Raw genomic sequence first — 17,500 nt, forward strand, 5'->3', positions numbered from 1 at the left:
TTTCCGTCGAAACCATATATATATGTACGAGCAAATCCAAAACCACTGTTTTCTTGCAAGTTCGACGGTCGGAGCGAATAGAACATTGAAAAGCCTTCTATCGAAGAAACACAGAGAGTATATCACCTCCAAAAACGACGGGGATATGGATATTCAAACTGGACAATTATCAACCCGATACTGGATTCGAAAAGTTTATCTCTCCTTTCGTCGTTATTTACACCGGACGGACTCACGGCCGGCTCTAGCTGGGTGTCATATATATATATACGTCCCACGCTCATGCTGCCACTAGCGCGCAACAGAGTAGGGTGTCAATGACAACGACACAGCATTGAAACGAGCTACACAAGCCGGTCTCTCTTGATACCAATGTAAACGAGCATTAAGTTATCTTCAGACTGCCCGATATTTTCGTCCTTTGGACTTTCCCAACGATTCCTTTTTTTCTTTTTTTTTTACACACCACAGCGAAGACTTGAGGAAGCGTGATTAGCACGCTCGCATCCCTCCCTGTCCTACTACAACTGTGTGTGTGTGTGTAAAGAAAGAAAAAAGAATACATTGGCTTTCTCTCTATCGAGAAGATGGCCTACGCAACGCAGATCAAAGGCCTAATACGTGTAATATAATACGCGTCTGGCCGTGTATAAATCACGCACGAATGATCTGGTCGGGCCCAACTCTTCTCGTACGCTTATTTTTCCGTGTTGGGGCACTATCATAAAATCACACAAACCCCAACACGTGTGTGTCTTGGAAGGAAGATGGCCTACGCAACGCAGATCAAAGGCCTAATACGTGTAGTACACACGTCTGCCGTGTAAATCACGCACGAATGATCTGGTCGGGCCCAACTCTTCTCCACCACACCACATCCCAACTTTGTACATTTTTATATATTTTTGTGCGTTGGGGCACCTTCATAATCACAAACCCCAACAACACATATATCTCTCTCTCTTTGAAAGATTTGTTGTGGCCTACGCAACGCAGATCAAAGGCCTAATACGTGTAGTACACACGTCTGGCCGTGTAAATCACGCACGAATGATCTGGCGGGCTCAACAATATCTTTTTTTTTATATGAATTCTTATCCACAAACTAATCGAATTCATTTTCTCTCCTCCTCTCCTCTCTCTTTGAGATATATTGGAACATTGTAATGATCCTTCCGCAGGTTCACCTACGGAAACCTTGTTACGACTTTTACTTCCTCTAAATAATCAAGTTTGGTCATCTTCCCGGCATCATCGGCAATGCCGAAACATTGCCGCGCACCAGTCCGAAGACCTCACTAAATCATTCAATCGGTAGTAGCGACGGGCGGTGTGTACAAAGGGCAGGGACGTAATCAACGCGAGCTTATGACTCGCGCTTACTGGGAATTCCTCGTTCATGGGGAATAATTGCAAGCCCCAATCCCTAGCACGAAGGAGGTTCAGCGGGTTACCCGGGCCTTTCGGCCAGGGAACACACGCTGATTCCTTCAGTGTAGCGCGCGTGCGGCCCAGAACATCTAAGGGCATCACAGACCTGTTATTGCTCAATCTCGTGCGGCTAGAAGCCGCCTGTCCCTCTAAGAAGATTTGTTTGTACGTTGGTAGTAAAAACCCCACCGGCAGAAGCCGAGAGCCTTCGAGATACCATAATTACGTCTATTTAGCAGGCTAGAGTCTCGTTCGTTATCGGAATTAACCAGACAAATCGCTCCACCAACTAAGAACGGCCATGCACCACCACCCACCGAATCAAGAAAGAGCTATCAATCTGTCAATCCTTCCGGTGTCCGGGCCTGGTGAGGTTTCCCGTGTTGAGTCAAATTAAGCCGCAGGCTCCACTCCTGGTGGTGCCCTTCCGTCAATTCCTTTAAGTTTCAGCTTTGCAACCATACTTCCCCCGGAACCCAAAAGCTTTGGTTTCCCGGAAGCTGCCCGCCGAGTCATCGTAGGAACTTCGGCGGATCGCTAGCTGGCATCGTTTATGGTTAGAACTAGGGCGGTATCTGATCGCCTTCGAACCTCTAACTTTCGTTCTTGATTAATGAAAACATTTTTGGCAAATGCTTTCGCTTCTGTCCGTCTTGCGACGATCCAAGAATTTCACCTCTAACGTCGCAATACGAATGCCCCCATCTGTCCCTATTAATCATTACCTCGGGGTTCCGAAAACCAACAAAATAGAACCGAGGTCCTATTCCATTATTCCATGCACACAGTATTCAGGCGAAGGTAGCCTGCTTTGAGCACTCTAATTTGTTCAAAGTAAACGTACCGGCCCACCTCGACACTCAGTGAAGAGCACCGCGATGGGATATTAGTTGGACCGCCCCGTGAAGAGCAAAGCCCACCGGTAGGACGTACCACATAATGCCAGTTAAACACCGCGAGCGATGAACCGACACTGTGACACACAGATTCAACTACGAGCTTTTTAACCGCAACAACTTTAATATACGCTATTGGAGCTGGAATTACCGCGGCTGCTGGCACCAGACTTGCCCTCCAATGGATCCTCGTTAAAGGATTTAAAGTGTACTCATTCCGATTACGGGGCCTCGGATGAGTCCCGTATCGTTATTTTTCGTCACTACCTCCCCGTGCCGGGAGTGGGTAATTTGCGCGCCTGCTGCCTTCCTTGGATGTGGTAGCCGTTTCTCAGGCTCCCTCTCCGGAATCGAACCCTGATTCCCCGTTACCCGTTACAACCATGGTAGGCGCAGAACCTACCATCGACAGTTGATAAGGCAGACATTTGAAAGATGCGTCGCCGGTGCTATAAGACCATGCGATCAGCACAAAGTTATTCAGAGTCACCAAAGCAAACGATGGACGAGTGTAAACACCCGCCACCGATTGGTTTTGATCTAATAAAAGCGTTCCTACCATCTCTGGTCGGAACTCTGTTTTGCATGTATTAGCTCTAGAATTACCACAGTTATCCAAGTAAATTTTAGTACGATCTAAGAAACCATAACTGATTTAATGAGCCATTCGCGGTTTCACCTTAATACGGCATGTACTGAGACATGCATGGCTTAATCTTTGAGACAAGCATATGACTACTGGCAGGATCAACCAGGGAACTATACAATATGTATATATAAAATGGACAAAATTTAAATCCTTTTCCATCGTCGCCTGTTTCATATATATATGTCAGGTCGACACACCACTTTTCTCTTTCAAATATGTACAAGTTTTGCCACATTCCGCGCTTGTAACATATCTTCTTTAACGCTCAATTTCTTTCATTTTTCTACCATACAGATATTTTACCGTACGCCCAAAAACGTACGTATTATATTTTTGTTCTATCGTAAAATCACATTTTTCTACGTACGCCAGCTTCGTACGTTTCTATCTTTGCCTTCATAAAATCACAAGATAATTTTATCTTCAAGAGTCTCGCTATTAACATCTTGTAAGATAAATGTACGTCCCAGCTAAAACGTACAAATACTTCAAGTTAAGTAATAATATATCATCGCTATTGACAAATTTTTAAGATCCAAGACACAGTTCTCTCTATATGTTTTAATATTTTTTATGTACTCAAATATATTCAAAGGAAAAAGTACATGGGTGATGCCATAGTCGTGGAAGCGCGTACGCTCACGCTGATCTTCTGACCGCCGGAAGCACGAAACCTCTGATCTGGGCAAAATCGGCAAGCCGAGGAAGAACGGACAGGACACATGCTGGACTGGCGAGAAAGCGTGTTCTTCCGCTCGCGCTAGGCATTTCGATTTCTGACACCTCTTGATTTAAAAAATCAGTTTTTTGATAGTTTTCTCTCTCCACTGGGCTATTCATTTTAGCCACAGTTTTCAATTGGTACGATTTGCTTCCAAATCTTACAGATGCATTTTAAAAAATTTTTCCATCGCTCGGACAGAAGAGTCGATTGCTCAGTGAGTACGAGTATACATACAAAGTGCATACGGGTAACCAACCCCGTAGGGCTTGCCACATATGGGCCATTCGGTCAAAGACACCGACCCGTGGCCACGCTGTGTGGAGAAAAGTCCGTAACGTAAACGGCACGAAACAGTCAGGACCGAAGCCCCGAAGGAGCTCTGAGACAGCTTCTCGACCGAGATCGTAGAATTGGCCCAAAACCCGCTCTGCTCCGTCCGCCTCGCACGGACCGTGTATCTCTTATAGATACCGAACGGCCGGCAAGGACGCCGGCGCCGCCGGCCGAATAGCACGCGCGCTTATGAGTGTAAACCGCCGCGGCAACAGACCGCCCGGCCGTGCTGTTGTAACATAGCGCGTGAACGAACGAAAAAAAAATTTATAGTAAACATTAAAATAAATTACATTACCGTAAACTAGACAAAAAATTACACATTTTTTCCCAATATGAAAATTTTCACAAACTTTTCAAAGTCCCATCGCATCGAGTAAACTTTTTTAATAACGCTTCCGCACGATTCTAAATGCTTAATCCATATGTGAAATCGTTCACTGATCACGAATATCGTATTTAAAAAAATTACAAAAATTTATTTTTCAAAATAATCAAAAAAAACCGAAAAATCACAAGAGTAAAGTACCATTATTTTAAACAATATGTCGTTCTAAATGCTTAATCCCTATGTAAAAAAGTTATCTAAGCAAGAATATGTAATTGAAAAAAATTAGAAAAATTTATTTTAGCCGTAAATCGAAAATAATGGGGACACCGGAGCTGTTCGAAGCGCCGAGACGCGCCGCGTACGGCCGAATATTTTCTAAGTCCCAACGTACCGATCAAGAGTAAAGTACCATTTTCCTACATTAGATTTCGTTCTAAATGCTTAATCCCTATGTAAAAACGTTAGTTAAGCAAGAATATCGTATTTTTAAAAAAATCTAATGATAGGATTTCCCAGAAAATTGAAAAAACCGAAAAATGTCAAGAGTAAAGTGCCATTTTCTGACATTAGATTTCGTTCTAAATGCTTAATCCCTATGTAGAAACGTTAGTTAAGCAAGAATATCGTATTTTTAAAAAAATCTAATGATAGGATTTTTCAGAAAATTGAAAAAACCGTAAAATGTCAAGAGTAAAGTGCCCTTATTTTAAACAATGTATCGTTCTAAATGCTTAATCCCTATGTAAAAAAGTTATTTTAGCAGGAATATGTTATTGAAAAAAATTAGAAAAATTTATTTTAGCCGTAAATCGAAAATAATGGGGACACCGGAGCTGTTCGAAGCGCCGAGCGCGCCGCGTACGCCCGAATATTTTCAAAGTCCCAACGTACCGATCAAGAGTAAAGTACCATTTTCCTACATTAGATTTCGTTCTAAATGCTTAATCCCTATGTAAAAACGTTAGTTAAGCAAGAATATCGTATTTTAAAAAAAATCTAATGATAGGATTTTCCAGAAAATTGAAAAAACCGAAAAATGTCAAGAGTAAAGTGCCATTTTCTGACATTAGATTTCGTTCTAAATGCTTAATCCCTATGTAGAAAGGTTAGTTAAGCAAGATTATCGTATTTTTAAAAAAATCTAATGATAGGATTTTTCAGAAAATTGAAAAAACCGTAAAATGTCAAGAGTAAAGTGCCCTTATTTTAAACATTATATCGTTCTAAATGCTTAATCCCTATGTAAAAAAGTTATCTAAGCAAGAATATGTTATTGAATAAAATGAGAAAAATTTATTTTAGCCGTAAATCGAAAATAATGGGTCGAGCGAATCGGTCGATTGCGCCGAGACGCGCTATGATGCAACAGACGAGCGATTGGAACGCCCGAATATTTTCAAAGTCCCAACGTACCGATCAAGAGTAAAGTACCATTTTCCTACATTAGATTTCGTTCTAAATGCTTAATCCCTATGTAAAAACGTTAGTTAAGCAAGAATATCGTATTTTTAAAAAAATCTAATGATAGGATTTTCCAGAAAATTGAAAAAACCGAAAAATGTCAAGAGTAAAGTGCCATTTTCTGACATTAGATTTCGTTCTAAATGCTTAATCCCTATGTAGAAACGTTAGTTAAGCAAGAATATCGTATTTTTAAAAAAATCTAATGATAGGATTTTTCAGAAAATTGAAAAAACCGTAAAATGTCAAGAGTAAAGTGCCCTTACTTTAAACAATGCATCGTTCTAAATGCTTAATCCCTATGTAAAAAAGTTATTTAAGCAGGAATATGTTATTGAAAAAAATTAGAAAAATTTATTTTAGCCGTAAATCGAAAATAATGGATCGAGCGAATCGGTCGATTGCGCCGAGACGCGCTATGATGCAACAGACGAGCGATTGGAACCCCCGAATATTTTCAAAGTCCCAACGTACCGATCAAGAGTAAAGTACCATTTTCCTACATTAGATTTCGTTCTAAATGCTTAATCCCTATGTAAAAACGTTAGTTAAGCAAGAATATCGTATTTTTAAAAAAATCTAATGATACGATTTTCCAGAAAATTGAAAAAACCGAAAAATGTCAAGAGTAAAGTGCCATTTTCTGACATTAGATTTCGTTCTAAATGCTTAATCCCTATGTAGAAACGTTAGTTAAGCAAGAATATCGTATTTTTAAAAAAATCTAATGATAGGATTTTTCAGAAAATTGAAAAAACCGTAAAATGTCAAGAGTAAAGTGCCCTTACTTTAAACAATGTATCGTTCTAAATGCTTAATCCCTATGTAAAAAAGTTATTTAAGCAGGAATATGTTACTGAAAAAAATTAGAAAAATTTATTTTAGCCGTAAATCGAAAATAATGGATCGAGCGAATCGGTCGATTGCGCCGAGACGCGCTATGATGCAACAGACGAGCGATTGGAACCCCCGAATATTTTCAAAGTCCCAACGTACCGATCAAGAGTAAAGTACCATTTTCCTACATTAGATTTCGTTCTAAATGCTTAATCCCTATGTAAAAACGTTAGTTAAGCAAGAATATCGTATTTTTAAAAAAATCTAATGATACGATTTTCCAGAAAATTGAAAAAACCGAAAAATGTCAAGAGTAAAGTGCCATTTTCTGACATTAGATTTCGTTCTAAATGCTTAATCCCTATGTAGAAACGTTAGTTAAGCAAGAATATCGTATTTTTAAAAAAATCTAATGATAGGATTTTTCAGAAAATTGAAAAAACCGTAAAATGTCAAGAGTAAAGTGCCCTTACTTTAAACAATGTATCGTTCTAAATGCTTAATCCCTATGTAAAAAAGTTATTTAAGCAGGAATATGTTATTGAAAAAAATTAGAAAAATTTATTTTAGCCGTAAATCGAAAATAATGGATCGAGCGAATCGGTCGATTGCGCCGAGACGCGCTATGATGCAACAGACGAGCGATTGGAACCCCCGAATATTTTCAAAGTCCCAACGTACCGATCAAGAGTAAAGTACCATTTTCCTACATTAGATTTCGTTCTAAATGCTTAATCCCTATGTAAAAACGTTAGTTAAGCAAGAATATCGTATTTTTAAAAAAATCTAATGATACGATTTTCCAGAAAATTGAAAAAACCGAAAAATGTCAAGAGTAAAGTGCCATTTTCTGACATTAGATTTCGTTCTAAATGCTTAATCCCTATGTAGAAACGTTAGTTAAGCAAGAATATCGTATTTTTAAAAAAATCTAATGATAGGATTTTTCAGAAAATTGAAAAAACCGTAAAATGTCAAGAGTAAAGTGCCCTTACTTTAAACAATGTATCGTTCTAAATGCTTAATCCCTATGTAAAAAAGTTATTTAAGCAGGAATATGTTATTGAAAAAAATTAGAAAAATTTATTTTAGCCGTAAATCGAAAATAATGGGGACACCGGAGCTGTTCGAAGCGCCGAGCGCGCCGCGTACGCCCGAATATTTTCAAAGTCCCAACGTACCGATCAAGAGTAAAGTACCATTTTCCTACATTAGATTTCGTTCTAAATGCTTAATCCCTATGTAAAAACGTTAGTTAAGCAAGAATATCGTATTTTTAAAAAAATCTAATGATAGGATTTTCCAGAAAATTGAAAAAACCGAAAAATGTCAAGAGTAAAGTGCCATTTTCTGACATTAGATTTCGTTCTAAATGCTTAATCCCTATGTAGAAACGTTAGTTAAGCAAGAATATCGTATTTTTAAAAAAATCTAATGATAGGATTTTTCAGAAAATTGAAAAAACCGTAAAATGTCAAGAGTAAAGTGCCCTTATTTTAAACAATGTATCGTTCTAAATGCTTAATCCCTATGTAAAAAAGTTATTTAAGCAGGAATATGTTATTGAAAAAAATTAGAAAAATTTATTTTAGCCGTAAATCGAAAATAATGGATCGAGCGAATCGGTCGATTGCGCCGAGACGCGCTATGATGCAACAGACGAGCGATTGGAACGCCCGAATATTTTCAAAGTCCCAACGTACCGATCAAGAGTAAAGTACCATTTTCCTACATTAGATTTCGTTCTAAATGCTTAATCCCTATGTAAAAACGTTAGTTAAGCAAGAATATCGTATTTTAAAAAAAATCTAATGATAGGATTTTCCAGAAAAATGAAAAAACCGAAAAATGTCAAGAGTAAAGTGCCATTTTCTGACATTAGATTTCGTTCTAAATGCTTAATCCCTATGTAGAAACGTTAGTTAAGCAAGAATATCGTATTTTTAAAAAAATCTAATGATAGGATTTTTCAGAAAATTGAAAAAACCGTAAAATGTCAAGAGTAAAGTGCCCTTATTTTAAACATTATATCGTTCTAAATGCTTAATCCCTATGTAAAAAAGTTATCTAAGCAAGAATATGTTATTGAATAAAATGAGAAAAATTTATTTTAGCCGTAAATCGAAAATAATGGGTCGAGCGAATCGGTCGATTGCGCCGAGACGCGCTATGATGCAACAGACGAGCGATTGGAACGCCCGAATATTTTCAAAGTCCCAACGTACCGATCAAGAGTAAAGTACCATTTTCCTACATTAGATTTCGTTCTAAATGCTTAATCCCTATGTAAAAACGTTAGTTAAGCAAGAATATCGTATTTTTAAAAAAATCTAATGATAGGATTTTCCAGAAAATTGAAAAAACCGAAAAATGTCAAGAGTAAAGTGCCATTTTCTGACATTAGATTTCGTTCTAAATGCTTAATCCCTATGTAGAAACGTTAGTTAAGCAAGAATATCGTATTTTTAAAAAAATCTAATGATAGGATTTTTCAGAAAATTGAAAAAACCGTAAAATGTCAAGAGTAAAGTGCCCTTACTTTAAACAATGCATCGTTCTAAATGCTTAATCCCTATGTAAAAAAGTTATTTAAGCAGGAATATGTTATTGAAAAAAATTAGAAAAATTTATTTTAGCCGTAAATCGAAAATAATGGATCGAGCGAATCGGTCGATTGCGCCGAGACGCGCTATGATGCAACAGACGAGCGATTGGAACCCCCGAATATTTTCAAAGTCCCAACGTACCGATCAAGAGTAAAGTACCATTTTCCTACATTAGATTTCGTTCTAAATGCTTAATCCCTATGTAAAAACGTTAGTTAAGCAAGAATATCGTATTTTTAAAAAAATCTAATGATACGATTTTCCAGAAAATTGAAAAAACCGAAAAATGTCAAGAGTAAAGTGCCATTTTCTGACATTAGATTTCGTTCTAAATGCTTAATCCCTATGTAGAAACGTTAGTTAAGCAAGAATATCGTATTTTTAAAAAAATCTAATGATAGGATTTTTCAGAAAATTGAAAAAACCGTAAAATGTCAAGAGTAAAGTGCCCTTACTTTAAACAATGCATCGTTCTAAATGCTTAATCCCTATGTAAAAAAGTTATTTAAGCAGGAATATGTAATTGAAAAAAATTAGAAAAATTTATTTTAGCCGTAAATCGAAAATAATGGGGACACCGGAGCTGTTCGAAGCGCCGAGACGCGCCGCGTACGGCCGAATATTTTCTAAGTCCCAACGTACCGATCAAGAGTAAAGTACCATTTTCCTACATTAGATTTCGTTCTAAATGCTTAATCCCTATGTAAAAAAGTTATTTAAGCAGGAATATGTTATTGAAAAAAATTAGAAAAATTTATTTTAGCCGTAAATCGAAAATAATGGATCGAGCGAATCGGTCGATTGCGCCGAGACGCGCTATGATGCAACAGACGAGCGATTGGAACGCCCGAATATTTTCAAAGTCCCAACGTACCGATCAAGAGTAAAGTACCATTTTCCTACATTAGATTTCGTTCTAAATGCTTAATCCCTATGTAAAAACGTTAGTTAAGCAAGAATATCGTATTTTTAAAAAAATCTAATGATAGGATTTTCCAGAAAATTGAAAAAACCGAAAAATGTCAAGAGTAAAGTGCCATTTTCTGACATTAGATTTCGTTCTAAATGCTTAATCCCTATGTAGAAACGTTAGTTAAGCAAGAATATCGTATTTTTAAAAAAATCTAATGATAGGATTTTTCAGAAGATTGAAAAAACCGTAAAATGTCAAGAGTAAAGTGCCCTTATTTTAAACAATGTATCGTTCTAAATGCTTAATCCCTATGTAAAAAAGTTATTTAAGCAGGAATATGTTATTGAAAAAAATTAGAAAAATTTATTTTAGCCGTAAATCGAAAATAATGGATCGAGCGAATCGGTCGATTGCGCCGAGACGCGCTATGATGCAACAGACGAGCGATTGGAACGCCCGAATATTTTCAAAGTCCCAACGTACCGATCAAGAGTAAAGTACCATTTTCCTACATTAGATTTCGTTCTAAATGCTTAATCCCTATGTAAAAACGTTAGTTAAGCAAGAATATCGTATTTTAAAAAAAATCTAATGATAGGATTTTCCAGAAAAATGAAAAAACCGAAAAATGTCAAGAGTAAAGTGCCATTTTCTGACATTAGATTTCGTTCTAAATGCTTAATCCCTATGTAGAAACGTTAGTTAAGCAAGAATATCGTATTTTTAAAAAAATCTAATGATAGGATTTTTCAGAAAATTGAAAAAACCGTAAAATGTCAAGAGTAAAGTGCCCTTATTTTAAACAATGTATCGTTCTAAATGCTTAATCCCTATGTAAAAAAGTTATATAAGCAGGAATATGTTATTGAAAAAAATTAGAAAAATTTATTTTAGCCGTAAATCGAAAATAATGGATCGAGCGAATCGGTCGATTGCGCCGAGACGCGCTATGATGCAACAGACGAGCGATTGGAACGCCCGAATATTTTCAAAGTCCCAACGTACCGATCAAGAGTAAAGTACCATTTTCCTACATTAGATTTCGTTCTAAATGCTTAATCCCTATGTAAAAACGTTAGTTAAGCAAGAATATCGTATTTTAAAAAAAATCTAATGATAGGATTTTCCAGAAAATTGAAAAAACCGAAAAATGTCAAGAGTAAAGTGCCATTTTCTGACATTAGATTTCGTTCTAAATGCTTAATCCCTATGTAGAAACGTTAGTTAAGCAAGAATATCGTATTTTTAAAAAAATCTAATGATAGGATTTTTCAGAAAATTGAAAAAACCGTAAAATGTCAAGAGTAAAGTGCCCTTATTTTAAACAATGTATCGTTCTAAATGCTTAATCCCTATGTAAAAAAGTTATTTAAGCAGGAATATGTTATTGAAAAAAATTAGAAAAATTTATTTTAGCCGTAAATCGAAAATAATGGATCGAGCGAATCGCTCGATTGCGCCGAGACGCGCTATGATGCAACAGACGAGCGATTGGAACGCCCGAATATTTTCAAAGTCCCAACGTACCGATCAAGAGTAAAGTACCATTTTCCTACATTAGATTTCGTTCTAAATGCTTAATCCCTATGTAGAAACGTTAGTTAAGCAAGAATATCGTATTTTTAAAAAAATCTAATGATAGGATTTTCCAGAAAATTGAAAAAACCGAAAAATGTCAAGAGTAAAGTGCCATTTTCTGACATTAGATTTCGTTCTAAATGCTTAATCCCTATGTAGAAACGTTAGTTAAGCAAGAATATCGTATTTTTAAAAAAATCTAATGATAGGATTTTTCAGAAGATTGAAAAAACCGTAAAATGTCAAGAGTAAAGTGCCCTTATTTTAAACAATGTATCGTTCTAAATGCTTAATCCCTATGTAAAAAAGTTATTTAAGCAGGAATATGTTATTGAAAAAAATTAGAAAAATTTATTTTAGCCGTAAATCGAAAATAATGGATCGAGCGAATCGGTCGATTGCGCCGAGACGCGCTATGATGCAACAGACGAGCGATTGGAACGCCCGAATATTTTCAAAGTCCCAACGTACCGATCAAGAGTAAAGTACCATTTTCCTACATTAGATTTCGTTCTAAATGCTTAATCCCTATGTAAAAACGTTAGTTAAGCAAGAATATCGTATTTTAAAAAAAATCTAATGATAGGATTTTCCAGAAAAATGAAAAAACCGAAAAATGTCAAGAGTAAAGTGCCATTTTCTGACATTAGATTTCGTTCTAAATGCTTAATCCCTATGTAGAAACGTTAGTTAAGCAAGAATATCGTATTTTTAAAAAAATCTAATGATAGGATTTTTCAGAAAATTGAAAAAACCGTAAAATGTCAAGAGTAAAGTGCCCTTATTTTAAACAATGTATCGTTCTAAATGCTTAATCCCTATGTAAAAAAGTTATTTAAGCAGGAATATGTTATTGAAAAAAATTAGAAAAATTTATTTTAGCCGTAAATCGAAAATAATGGATCGAGCGAATCGGTCGATTGCGCCGAGACGCGCTATGATGCAACAGACGAGCGATTGGAACCCCCGAATATTTTCAAAGTCCCAACGTACCGATCAAGAGTAAAGTACCATTTTCCTACATTAGATTTCGTTCTAAATGCTTAATCCCTATGTAAAAACGTTAGTTAAGCAAGAATATCGTATTTTAAAAAAAATCTAATGATAGGATTTTCCAGAAAAATGAAAAAACCGAAAAATGTCAAGAGTAAAGTGCCATTTTCTGACATTAGATTTCGTTCTAAATGCTTAATCCCTATGTAGAAACGTTAGTTAAGCAAGAATATCGTATTTTTAAAAAAATCTAATGATAGGATTTTTCAGAAAATTGAAAAAACCGTAAAATGTCAAGAGTAAAGTGCCCTTATTTTAAACAATGTATCGTTCTAAATGCTTAATCCCTATGTAAAAAAGTTATTTAAGCAGGAATATGTTATTGAAAAAAATTAGAAAAATTTATTTTAGCCGTAAATCGAAAATAATGGATCGAGCGAATCGCTCGATTGCGCCGAGACGCGCTATGATGCAACAGACGAGCGATTGGAACGCCCGAATATTTTCAAAGTCCCAACGTACCGATCAAGAGTAAAGTACCATTTTCCTACATTAGATTTCGTTCTAAATGCTTAATCCCTATGTAGAAACGTTAGTTAAGCAAGAATATCGTATTTTTAAAAAAATCTAATGATAGGATTTTCCAGAAAATTGAAAAAACCGAAAAATGTCAAGAGTAAAGTGCCATTTTCTGACATTAGATTTCGTTCTAAATGCTTAATCCCTATGTAGAAACGTTAGTTAAGCAAGAATATCGTATTTTTAAAAAAATCTAATGATAGGATTTTTCAGAAGATTGAAAAAACCGTAAAATGTCAAGAGTAACGTGCCCTTATTTTAAACAATGTATCGTTCTAAATGCTTAATCCCTATGTAAAAAAGTTATTTAAGCAGGAATATGTTATTGAAAAAAATTAGAAAAATTTATTTTAGCCGTAAATCGAAAATAATGGATCGAGCGAATCGGTCGATTGCGCCGAGACGCGCTATGATGCAACAGACGAGCGATTGGAACGCCCGAATATTTTCAAAGTCCCAACGTACCGATCAAGAGTAAAGTACCATTTTCCTACATTAGATTTCGTTCTAAATGCTTAATCCCTATGTAAAAACGTTAGTTAAGCAAGAATATCGTATTTTTAAAAAAATCTAATGATAGGATTTTCCAGAAAATTGAAAAAACCGAAAAATGTCAAGAGTAAAGTGCCCTTATTTTAAACATTATATCGTTCTAAATGCTTAATCCCTATGTAAAAAAGTTATCTAAGCAAGAATATGTTATTGAATAAAATGAGAAAAATTTATTTTAGCCGTAAATCGAAAATAATGGGTCGAGCGAATCGCTCGATTGCGCCGAGACGCGCTATGATGCAACAGACGAGCGATTGGAACGCCCGAATATTTTCAAAGTCCCAACGTACCGATCAAGAGTAAAGTACCATTTTCCTACATTAGATTTCGTTCTAAATGCTTAATCCCTATGTAGAAACGTTAGTTAAGCAAGAATATCGTATTTTTAAAAAAATCTAATGATAGGATTTTCCAGAAAATTGAAAAAACCGAAAAATGTCAAGAGTAAAGTGCCATTTTCTGACATTAGATTTCGTTCTAAATGCTTAATCCCTATGTAGAAACGTTAGTTAAGCAAGAATATCGTATTTTTAAAAAAATCTAATGATAGGATTTTTCAGAAAATTGAAAAAACCGTAAAATGTCAAGAGTAAAGTGCCCTTACTTTAAACAATGCATCGTTCTAAATGCTTAATCCCTATGTAAAAAAGTTATTTAAGCAGGAATATGTAATTGAAAAAAATTAGAAAAATTTATTTTAGCCGTAAATCGAAAATAATGGGGACACCGGAGCTGTTCGAAGCGCCGAGACGCGCCGCGTACGGCCGAATATTTTCTAAGTCCCAACGTACCGATCAAGAGTAAAGTACCATTTTCCTACATTAGATTTCGTTCTAAATGCTTAATCCCTATGTAGAAACGTTAGTTAAGCAAGAATATCGTATTTTTAAAAAAATCTAATGATAGGATTTTTCAGAAGATTGAAAAAACCGTAAAATGTCAAGAGTAAAGTGCCCTTATTTTAAACAATGTATCGTTCTAAATGCTTAATCCCTATGTAAAAAAGTTATCTAAGCAAGAATATGTTATTGAATAAAATGAGAAAAATTTATTTTAGCCGTAAATCGAAAATAATGGGTCGAGCGAATCGCTCGATTGCGCCGAGACGCGCTATGATGCAACAGACGAGCGATTGGAACGCCCGAATATTTTCAAAGTCCCAACGTACCGATCAAGAGTAAAGTACCATTTTCCTACATTAGATTTCGTTCTAAATGCTTAATCCCTATGTAAAAACGTTAGTTAAGCAAGAATATCGTATTTTTAAAAAAATCTAATGATAGGATTTTCCAGAAAATTGAAAAAACCGAAAAATGTCAAGAGTAAAGTGCCATTTTCTGACATTAGATTTCGTTCTAAATGCTTAATCCCTATGTAGAAACGTTAGTTAAGCAAGAATATCGTATTTTTAAAAAAATCTAATGATAGGATTTTTCAGAAAATTGAAAAAACCGTAAAATGTCAAGAGTAAAGTGCCCTTATTTTAAACATTATATCGTTCTAAATGCTTAATCCCTATGTAAAAAAGTTATCTAAGCAAGAATATGTTATTGAAAAAAATTAGAAAAATTTATTTTAGCCGTAAATCGAAAAGAAGTCTGTTCGTTTCTCTGTCTCTCTCGCGCGATCGAACTATCGATGTTTCCCGACAAACTATTGGAAGTTTAATTAAACTTTATACATGAAATTACTCGTTTTGATCCCCGCTACACAGCCGTATACTTTTTATAATTTTGTGGAATCGGGAACCTTGAAATATTTATCATAACGCGGATCGACTGTCTCTGTCTCTTTCTAGATCGGAAGAATCGATGTTTCCCGGCAAACTATTGGGAGTTTAATTAAACTTTATACATGAAATTACTCGTTCTGATCCCCGCTACACAGCCGTAAACTTTTTATAAATTTGTGGAATCGGGAACCTCGAAATATTTATCATAACGCGGATCGACTGTCTCTGTCTCTTTCTAGATCGGAAGAATCGATGTTTCCCGGCAAACTATTGGGAGTTTAATGAAACTTTATACATGAAATTACTCGTTTTGATCCCCGCTACACAGCCGTATACTTTTTATAATTTTGTGGAATCGGGAACCTTGAAATATTTATCATAACGCGGATCGACTGTCTCTGTCTCTTTCTAGATCGGAAGAATCGATGTTTCCCGGCAAACTATTGGGAGTTTAATTAAACTTTATACATGAAATTACTCGTTCTGATCCCCGCTACACAGCCGTATACTTTTTATAATTTTGTGGAATCGGGAACCTCGAAATATTTATCATAACGCGGATCGACTATCTCTGTCTCTTTCTAGATCGGAAGAATCGATGTTTCCCGGCAAACTATTGGGAGTTTAATTAAACTTTATACATGAAATTACTCGTTCTGATCCCCGCTACACAGCCGTATACTTTTTATAATTTTGTGGAATCGGGAACCTCGAAATATTTATCATAACGCGGATCGACTGTCTCTGTCTCTTTCTAGATCGGAAGAATCGATGTTTCCCGGCAAACTATTGGGAGATTAATTAAACTTTATACATGAAATTACTCGTTTTGATCCCCGCTACACAGCCGTATACTTTTTATAATTTTGTGGAATCGGGAACCTTGAAATATTTATCATAACGCGGATCGACTGTCTCTGTCTCTTTCTAGATCGGAAGAATCGATGTTTCCCGGCAAACTATTGGGAGTTTAATTAAACTTTATACATGAAATTACTCGTTCTGATCCCCGCTACACAGCCGTAAACTTTTTATAAATTTGTGGAATCGGGAACCTCGAAATATTTATCATAACGCGGATCGACTGTCTCTGTCTCTTTCTAGATCGGAAGAATCGATGTTTCCCGGCAAACTATTGGGAGTTTAATTAAACTTTATACATGAAATTACTCGTTTTGATCCCCGCTACACAGCCGTATACTTTTTATAATTTTGTGGAATCGGGAACCTTGAAATATTTATCATAACGCGGATCGACTGTCTCTGTCTCTTTCTAGATCGGAAGAATCGATGTTTCCCGGCAAACTATTGGGAGTTTAATTAAACTTTATACATGAAATTACTCGTTCTGATCCCCGCTACACAGCCGTATACTTTTTATAATTTTGTGGAATCGGGAACCTCGAAATATTTATCATAACGCGGATCGACTATCTCTGTCTCTTTCTAGATCGGAAGAATCGATGTTTCCCGGCAAACTATTGGGAGTTTAATTAAACTTTATACATGAAATTACTCGTTCTGATCCCCGCTACACAGCCGTATACTTTTTATAATTTTGTGGAATCGGGAACCTCGAAATATTTATCATAACGCGGATCGACTGTCTCTGTCTCTTTCTAGATCGGAAGAATCGATGTTTCCCGGCAAACTATTGGGAGATTAATTAAACTTTATACATGAAATTACTCGTTTTGATCCCCGCTACACAGCCGTATACTTTTTATAATTTTGTGGAATCGGGAACCTTGAAATATTTATCATAACGCGGATCGACTGTCTCTGTCTCTTTCTAGATCGGAAGAATCGATGTTTCCCGGCAAACTATTGGGAGTTTAATTAAACTTTATACATGAAATTACTCGTTTTGGTCCCTGCTACACAG

The 17,500-nt window shown here is 36.0% G+C and overlaps 1 non-coding gene across 1 annotated transcript; it reads right to left on the reverse strand.

Moving 5' to 3' along the window:
• Positions 1-1,164: 1,164 nt before the first annotated feature.
• LOC143263070 (small subunit ribosomal RNA) lies at positions 1,165-3,085 on the reverse strand. The gene has a single exon (XR_013036646.1). It is a non-coding gene; the product is annotated as a small subunit ribosomal RNA (ribosomal RNA).
• Positions 3,086-17,500: the final 14,415 nt, after the last annotated feature.

The sequence above is a fragment of the Megalopta genalis genome, unplaced genomic scaffold, assembly GCF_051020955.1.
Source record: "Megalopta genalis isolate 19385.01 unplaced genomic scaffold, iyMegGena1_principal scaffold0314, whole genome shotgun sequence".
NCBI lineage: Eukaryota > Metazoa > Arthropoda > Insecta > Hymenoptera > Halictidae > Megalopta > Megalopta genalis.